General features: G+C 33.4%; 2 long non-coding RNA genes across 2 annotated transcripts; both read left to right on the top strand.

The window, feature by feature from the left end:
* Positions 1 to 729: 729 nt before the first annotated feature.
* LOC108663933 lies at positions 730 to 2538 on the top strand. The gene is made up of 3 exons (XR_001930028.1): positions 730 to 768; positions 1450 to 1530; positions 2405 to 2538. It is a non-coding gene; the product is annotated as an uncharacterized LOC108663933 (long non-coding RNA).
* Positions 2539 to 4381: 1843 nt separating this feature from the next.
* On the top strand, positions 4382 to 6278 carry LOC108663934. The gene is made up of 3 exons (XR_001930029.1): positions 4382 to 4465; positions 5146 to 5214; positions 6078 to 6278. It is a non-coding gene; the product is annotated as an uncharacterized LOC108663934 (long non-coding RNA).
* Positions 6279 to 7936: the final 1658 nt, after the last annotated feature.

Genomic DNA, 7936 nt, shown 5'->3' with positions numbered 1-7936 from the left:
TTATTACAATTCCCTTACAAGGCATATTTGTCAAGCCTGGCTCTACAATATGTTTACTATGCCATTCTTACATAAGAATGCATGTTTGCTTACTTGGGTACCTCAAAAATCGTTAAAGGACGACAATATACCAAATGGTACAATTAAGTTGAATTAAGCCTCGAACTAGTCCAAATAGAGATTTTAAGATGAAATTGAGAATTTTAAAACCCCAAAATGACTTAAAATGGTGATTCGGAGTTTGAGAACTTATTTGGAGTCAAATTGGAATTTTCATGACCTAGGGGCAAAATGGTCATTTTGCCACTCGAGATTAAGATGTGAGTGTTGGATGAAATTTTTGACTAAGATTGATCATTTGGAGTATAATTTGAGTTTGAAAGGTGAAAAATTTTAATTTCGGTATTTTTTCGAGCATAAGGGGCAAAATAGTCATTTTACCTCTCAAAGGCAAAATTGGAATTTTTCACCACCCAACACTTGTCCAGCACATGAATTTCACCCATTATTATTATGGATAATTGAGGAATTTTAAATGGTGGAGAGAGATTGCTTAATGGGTAAGTATGACACATGGGCTAATGAATGGTGACATGTGTCAAATTTTCATCCATGTACAATTAGCTTTAGAAATCAACACATAAACCCTCCCAACACATTTCTCTTGGTTGGCCAAAGGAAGAAAAGGGAAGAAAAGAAGAAGAACAAAACCTTAGCTAAGAAATTTAAGAGAAATTCACCAAATTTCAAGGAATCAAGCCATTAAAGGTAAAATTTCTTAATTCTAGCTTGTGATCTACCTTTTCTATGCATTATTTTTCATTTTTCATGGTTGAATCACATGATATCATGAAAGATAGTGTGCTGATCAAACCTTAGGATTGAGAATTTGATGATGAATTTAGTTAGAAAACATGTTATTCTAGTGTTTTTAGTTGTTTGGTAATGTGTAGTATGAAAAGGAAGCAAAAAAAATTCATGTTCTTACATCACCTTCATTGGCCGAATATTCCATGTGGAATATTGATGATGAATTTGATTGGATTTCAAGTGATTTGATTAGGAATGAATGATTTATGGTGTGAGAATCAAGCATGAAAAATTATATTGTTAGTGCACTCACCATGGCCGAATTTTTCAAGAGAAAATGTGAGGATGATTTTGCCACATTTCAAGTTATTTAAATTGTGTTTAATGATTTGGAGTATTGGGAGAGAAATGGAATTTTTTGGAGTTGAATTGGACGTATTTGTCAATTAATCGGGTGATAGATCGAATTAGGCCAATACCATTTTATTTAGGTACATAATTGAATTTATATTGAACACCATATTTAGATAGTTACCTGAGTATTTCACATCCCATTTCATGCATTAATATAGAGCCTGAATTGGTTTCACAACGGTTTAGCACAAATGTAACAAATTGCTTATTGTGCATTATGTCTAGGTGGTGAGTATTCTGGCAAGAGTAAAGAGGTAGTATCCGAGGATCAAGAATCAAAGTATCCCGAATTCGATTCTCATTACAGTGAGTAACCTTACTATCGTCTTAATTATCTAAAGTAGTTTTTATTCATTTTTGTGATTTGATAGAAAAATGAGTTTAAATGGTAAATCTTTATGTTTTATAAGCAAAATGTGATTAAATGAAATGATTTTATAAATTGTCTTGAAATTGAATGATGGTTTTGAAAATGGAGTAATTGGAGACTACTTGCTGTATTGTAAATTATGTTTTGAATTGAATGGCTTATGATAATGTGGGCATGAATGGTTGGATGGGTATTTGTGTTGAAAATGTATAAACTGTTGTTTGCCTTGATAGGCTGGATAATGATAAAATTGCCATGTCATGCTGTTGAATTTTTATTGAATTAATGGGTTATAGATTGGTCACTGCAGTGGCGGGTTCTGTGGACTAGCCTTTTAGAGGGGCACAGAATCCAAGTATATTCTTACCTCAGTTGATGAGGCACGTAGGGTAACTCATGAGGTAAAACTTTAGAGTTCACTTCACATCAAACCACCACGTGAAGGTGAACTCAGCCAACGCCAAGGAACGGCTATGTTTTCAAAATAAAAACATGATTTATACGTACATGACTTTTTAACAGCCTTGGTGGACTCGGTTGGGATAGCCCCAGGCCAAGGTATCCTTGTCAACTGAGTATGAGAATGATTTTGGCACGAGCCAAGCTTTTCAGAAAATCATAAGCCTCGTTGTTTATTTGGGTGAAATGAATCTATTTTATCTTATTAAAATGAGTTCGAAATGCTGTGAATCATTTTTATGCTAATCTATTTTATCTGTTTCCATTTACTCAGTTTTAGATATTTTAGATGATATTTGTTTACTCACTGGGATTATATAATCTCACCACCCTCATTTCCACCCATTTCAGGCTCAAGATAGTTGGTAGATAGCTCATTTCGTTAAGGGCTACAGTTAGACTTGCATCTTCAAAAACTGTAGGTTCACAGCCTTCATTACTTTTAGTCATTCGGGGGCCCACATGTCATTGTTAAATTTTTTGAATACCTGGCTACGTGTGCTACTGTATGTAGGAATTTATTTTTCTTTTACACTGTAAAAATTATTTACATAGCGTTCTATAAAAATTGTTTTATGAAAAATTGGAATATTTTATTCATTATTTTTATTTTATTTCATTAGCTATAATTTCACTTTAAATGAATGTTTTAGATATCTAAACTTATTTTCGATTATGAAATGTGTAAATTTCTCTCATATACTACATTTTAGTTGGTTTCAAATTTTTTGAGAAAAATGACCAAAATACCCCTATGTAGTTGAAACTTCTCTTTGACTGTTTTTGAATTGAAATTGGTTCATATCACTTTAAAACATGATTTTAGTAACTAATACTCATAGGGGAAGCGAGAAAACTGATGTTAAGCCTTGCGAGATTTCGATTGGCATTCCTGGTAATAAATGTCTATCGGGACATCGCGGCGGTTGTCACGGGATCGATGGGAGTTCTGGGTCGTGACAATATTAATCTCATGGACTTCATTCAATTAAACTTATAACTCATTATAATTGATGTCCTATTGATAAAGGAAAACCTCTAATCATTCAACATGAATGATATTATTGCATGACTGGAATCAAGCCTTAACTAGTCCCAATTAGCTGTAAGGCTCATCCCAACATCTCCCACTAACACAAAGCCAATTACTACCTCATCGTATGTGGATTCAATTCATGTAGACTCACTTGTCCCTTTTAATGTGGTTAATTGTTTGTATCTATCTATGTGATATCCATTCATCACATCATGCCATATTACTATATCTAGATCCAATGAGACCCAAGTTCTACTACTATGACTCATTTGTTACATTAACAATGTTCAGAACCTTTTATTAGGTCCATCGACTAATGATCTAAATATCTTCCTATTAGAGCCCTTTTTAATAAGATGTATATGACTTTAATTATATACACATACATAGTCTTTTTTTTGCCCTTCAAAACCATTCCAACTAGACTATATTGCATGCATCTTATGCATTTGTCACTTTTCATTAGGCCATCCGCCCCTTTTAAATTTTGGCAGGCTGTTTGTATACACATTGCATTCCATGTAATTGTATCACCAAAGAATTGTATTCACTCTTACTAACATGCTCATGTGTTGAGATAAGTACACTTGTACATTCTATTAAATACAACTTTTTGGATCCCATTTTGTCAAGCTCAGCTCTATAATATACTTGCCATGTCATTCATGTACTTGATAGCATGTCTGCATACTTGGATGCCTTGGAAAATCGTTAAAAGTCAATATCGTACCTAGTGGTACAATTAAGTCGATTAAAATCTCGAACTAGTCCAAATAGAGATTTTAGGATGTATTTGAGAGTTATTGAACCTTAGAATATCTTAATATGGTGATTTGGAGTTCGAGGATTGATTTGGAGTCCAATCGGGAATTTTTATAATGTAGGGGCAAAATGGTCATTTTGCCACCCGAGGGTAAAATTGGAATGTTGGACGAGATTTTTGACCAAGTTTGACTAGTTAGAACATAATTTGAATTTGAGAAGTGAAAAATTTTAATTCTGAGTATAAGGCAAAACGGTCATTTCACGTGTCCACGAGGACGTAATTGAAATTTTTGAAATTTTTGACTACCGTGACACTTGTCAAGCCCATGAATTTCACCTATTATCATTTTTATACTTTGGATAATTAAGGTATTATATGTAGTGGTAAGAGAATGCTTAATTGTTAAGTTTTAACCATGGACCAATCAAGTGGGGACACGTGTCAAGTTTTAATTTTTTTATAATTTTCTTTATAAACCAACATAAACGCTCCCATTCACTCTCTCATTGCTGTCCAAGCTAAAGAACAAAGGGGGAAAGAATAGAAAAACCCTAAGGAGGAAAAATTCAAGAGAAATTCATTGGATTTTCAAAAAACGAAGCGATCGGAGGTAAGATTTCGTAATTTAGCTTAAGATCTACCTTACCCATGCTTTCTTTTTCATTTTCTATGGTTGAAACTCAAGTTTTCATGATGGAAGCATGCTGGCCGAATAAAGGGGGGAAGGTTTTGAGGATGGGTTTTGCTAGATCTCATGTTATTTAGGCGTTTTTAGTGTTTTGTGATATTCGGTGTGAAAAACAAGCAAGAAAATAACATGTTCTTTATCAAACCCTAATTGGCCGAATTCTATAGGGAATATTTTGAAGATGAATTTTGTCATATTTCATGTTATCTAGCTCGTATTTGATGATTCGTGATGTCGGATATCGAAAACGGTTATCGAAAAGTATAGTTCCTTTAGTAAACGACTTGAACGATAATGAGAAAATTACAGTAAATGGACTTAGAATTGATTTCTAATGAGGTATACGGACTTATTGGAGTACCGAAAGTGCAATGAATCTATTTGGAGTTGAATTGGATGTTTTGGCTAATTAAACAGTTTATAGTGCGAGTTAGGTCGAATACCATTTTAGTCCAACAACAATTGAACCTACGTAGAACACCATCTTTAAGTGATTATTTGAACACTTCTCATTCAATTTCATACATTCATAAAGAAGCTGAAATAGTCTTATAACAGTTTGGCACAAGTGTATTGAATTACTTGTTGTGCATTATGTATAGGTGGTAAGCCCTCTGGTAAGGGTAAGGATATCGTACCCGAGGACCAAGAGTAGGAGTACTCCTATTATAGTGAGTAACAGACTTTCATCTTAACTATCTAAAGTTGTTTCTACTCGTTTTTATGTTTTAAAGAATAATGAGTTTAAATTGTAAATTATTATGTTTTAAAATTTAAGTGTTGGTTAAACGAAATGAGATTTATAACTTGTTTTGAAATCAAATATTGGTTTTGGAAATTGAGTAAGTGGAGACTATATACTCGTGTTTGATATATGGTTTGAATTGATGGCTTATGATAATGTGATGGCATGAATGGCTGGTTTTGTGTTTGTGTGGAATATATGAACTGTTTTGTTTTACCTTGATAAGCTGGGTAATATCATATTAGCCATGTCATACTACTGAAATTTTTATTGATTTGATGGGGTAATTGATTAGCTTACTACAGTGGGCGGGTTTTCGTGGACCAGCCTATTAGAGGGGCACGGTAAACCCCGTTATATTTTACCTTAGTATGAGAGGTGCGAAGGGTATCTCCTAAGGTAGTTTAGAGTTCACTTCACGCCGAACCACCACGTGAGGGTGAATCTCAGCCAACGCCAAGGAACGACTATGTTTTTAAACGTAAAAACATGTTTTATGTGTATATGTTATTTTAACAGTCTTGGCAAACTCGGTTGAATGCCTGACGCAAGGTGTCATCGAGTATGAGTTTTGGCACGAGCCAAGTTTTAAGAGAGTCATAAGCCTTGCTGATTATTTTGATGAAATGTAACTGTTTTATATGGGTTGAAATGAGTTTTAATGTTATGAATCATATTATGATGAGATGTTTTAATTGTCTCCATTTACTCGGCTTTACATGTTATAGATGAACTTTGCTTACTTACTAGGTTTATAAAAACTCACCCCCTTCTTTTCACCCATTTCAGGTTCAGAGCAGTCTGTAAACAGTCGATTTTATCGAGGGTTTGCTTTCGGATTTGCACCCTTAGAAATCGTAAGTCTACAGTCCTGTTTATTTTTGTTATTTTAGGGCTCACATGTCATTGTAAAATATTTTTGTATTCCCTGGCGCTGTGTGTTATTATGTATATGAATTTATTTTGTTATTATGCTACAGAAATTGTTTACGTAGAATTTTATAAATATTATTTTATATAAAAATGGAATATTTTATTTAATATTTTTATTAGTTATAAATTCACTTAAAAAAGATGATTTAGACACCTAGATTTATTTTTTTTATATGAAATGTATATTTTTCATTCATATATTGTATTTTTAGCAGGTTTCGAAATTTTTGGGTAAAATGACCAAAATACCCCTGTACGGTAGAAATTATTTTTTGATTGTCTTTGATTTGAAAATCATCTATATTCCTTTAAAACATGATATTTAGTAACTGTTGCTCATAGGGGAGGCAAAAAACTAATCTTAGAGCCTTGCGAGGTTTCAGTTGACATTCTTGGTAAAGTTTGTCTATCGGGACATCGCGACGGTTGTCACGGGCTTGAAGAGAGTACCGAGTCGTGACACATTTAATAGAACAAAGTGTAAAACTCCAACGAAAAACATATTTAGTAGTTTTATCTCATATGAATAATACATTTCCAATATCTCCTACTGTCATGACTCGGTACTCCCCTCGAGCCCGTGACAACCGTCGCGGTGTCCTGGTAGACACTCATTGCTCGGAATGTCAACCTGAAACCCCGCAAGGCTTTTCTATCATTTTCTCATTTCCTTTGTGAGCGACCATTGTCAAATATCGTTTTCTAAAAGATTTTAAACTATTTCCAACTAAAAACAAATAACATATTAATTTCCGTCTCACAGGGGTATTTTGATCATTTTTTTCTCAAAAATTTCGAAACTGGCTAAAACGTAATATACAAGTACAAAACACATAATTCATATTCAAAATGAGTTTAAAAGTCTAAAATCTTCATTTAAAAACGAAATTACGGTTATTTGAATATAATAAGAAAATAAAAGAAATATTAAGTAAAATATTCTATTTTCTTATAAAACAATATTTATAGAGTTATACGTGAATAATTTTTTTAACGTAAAAGCTAAATAAATTTATACATACTGAAATACAGTAAGCCAAAAATTTAATTTAATTTACAATAACAAGAGGGCCCCCGAATAAACAAAAGTAAAGAGGAATGTGAATTTATGGTTTGGAAAATGCAAATCCAAAGGTAGTCCTCGATGAGATCAGTTATCTACAGTCTATACTGAACCTAAAATCAGTGGAAAGGAAGGTGGTGAGATTATTAAATCCCAATGAGTAAACAGACATCATCATAAATATCTAGAGTTGAGTACATGGAGACAATAAAGCAAATCATCGTAAACTGGGTCACAACATTAGAATACATTTCATTTAAAATATGTAAAGAGGCTTATGAATCTCATAAAAACTAGGCTCGTGCCATAAATCCATTCCCAGGGACACCTTGGCCGAGGCATCCTATCGAGACCGCCAAGGCTATTAAAATTTACATTTCACATAAATCATGTTTTTGTTTTGAAAATATAACCATTCCTTGACGTTAGCTGAGTTCCCCTTCACGTGGTGGTTTGGGGTGAAGTGAACCCTAAGCTTTACCCTAGGAGATACCCTACGTGCCTCTCCGTTTGAGGTAAGAATATAATGGGGTTTACCGTGCCCCTCTAAAAGGCTGGTCCACAAAAATCCCTACTGTAGTGATTAATTAATATATATAATCTACCATACAATAAAACTCAATAACATGATATGGTAATTTTGTAATTCGCA

The sequence above is a fragment of the Theobroma cacao genome, unplaced genomic scaffold, assembly GCF_000208745.1.
Source record: "Theobroma cacao cultivar B97-61/B2 unplaced genomic scaffold, Criollo_cocoa_genome_V2, whole genome shotgun sequence".
Taxonomy (NCBI): Eukaryota; Viridiplantae; Streptophyta; class Magnoliopsida; order Malvales; family Malvaceae; genus Theobroma; species Theobroma cacao.
Note: the sequence above shows the minus strand (reverse complement) of the source record. Positions and strands in the feature narration are given on the sequence as shown.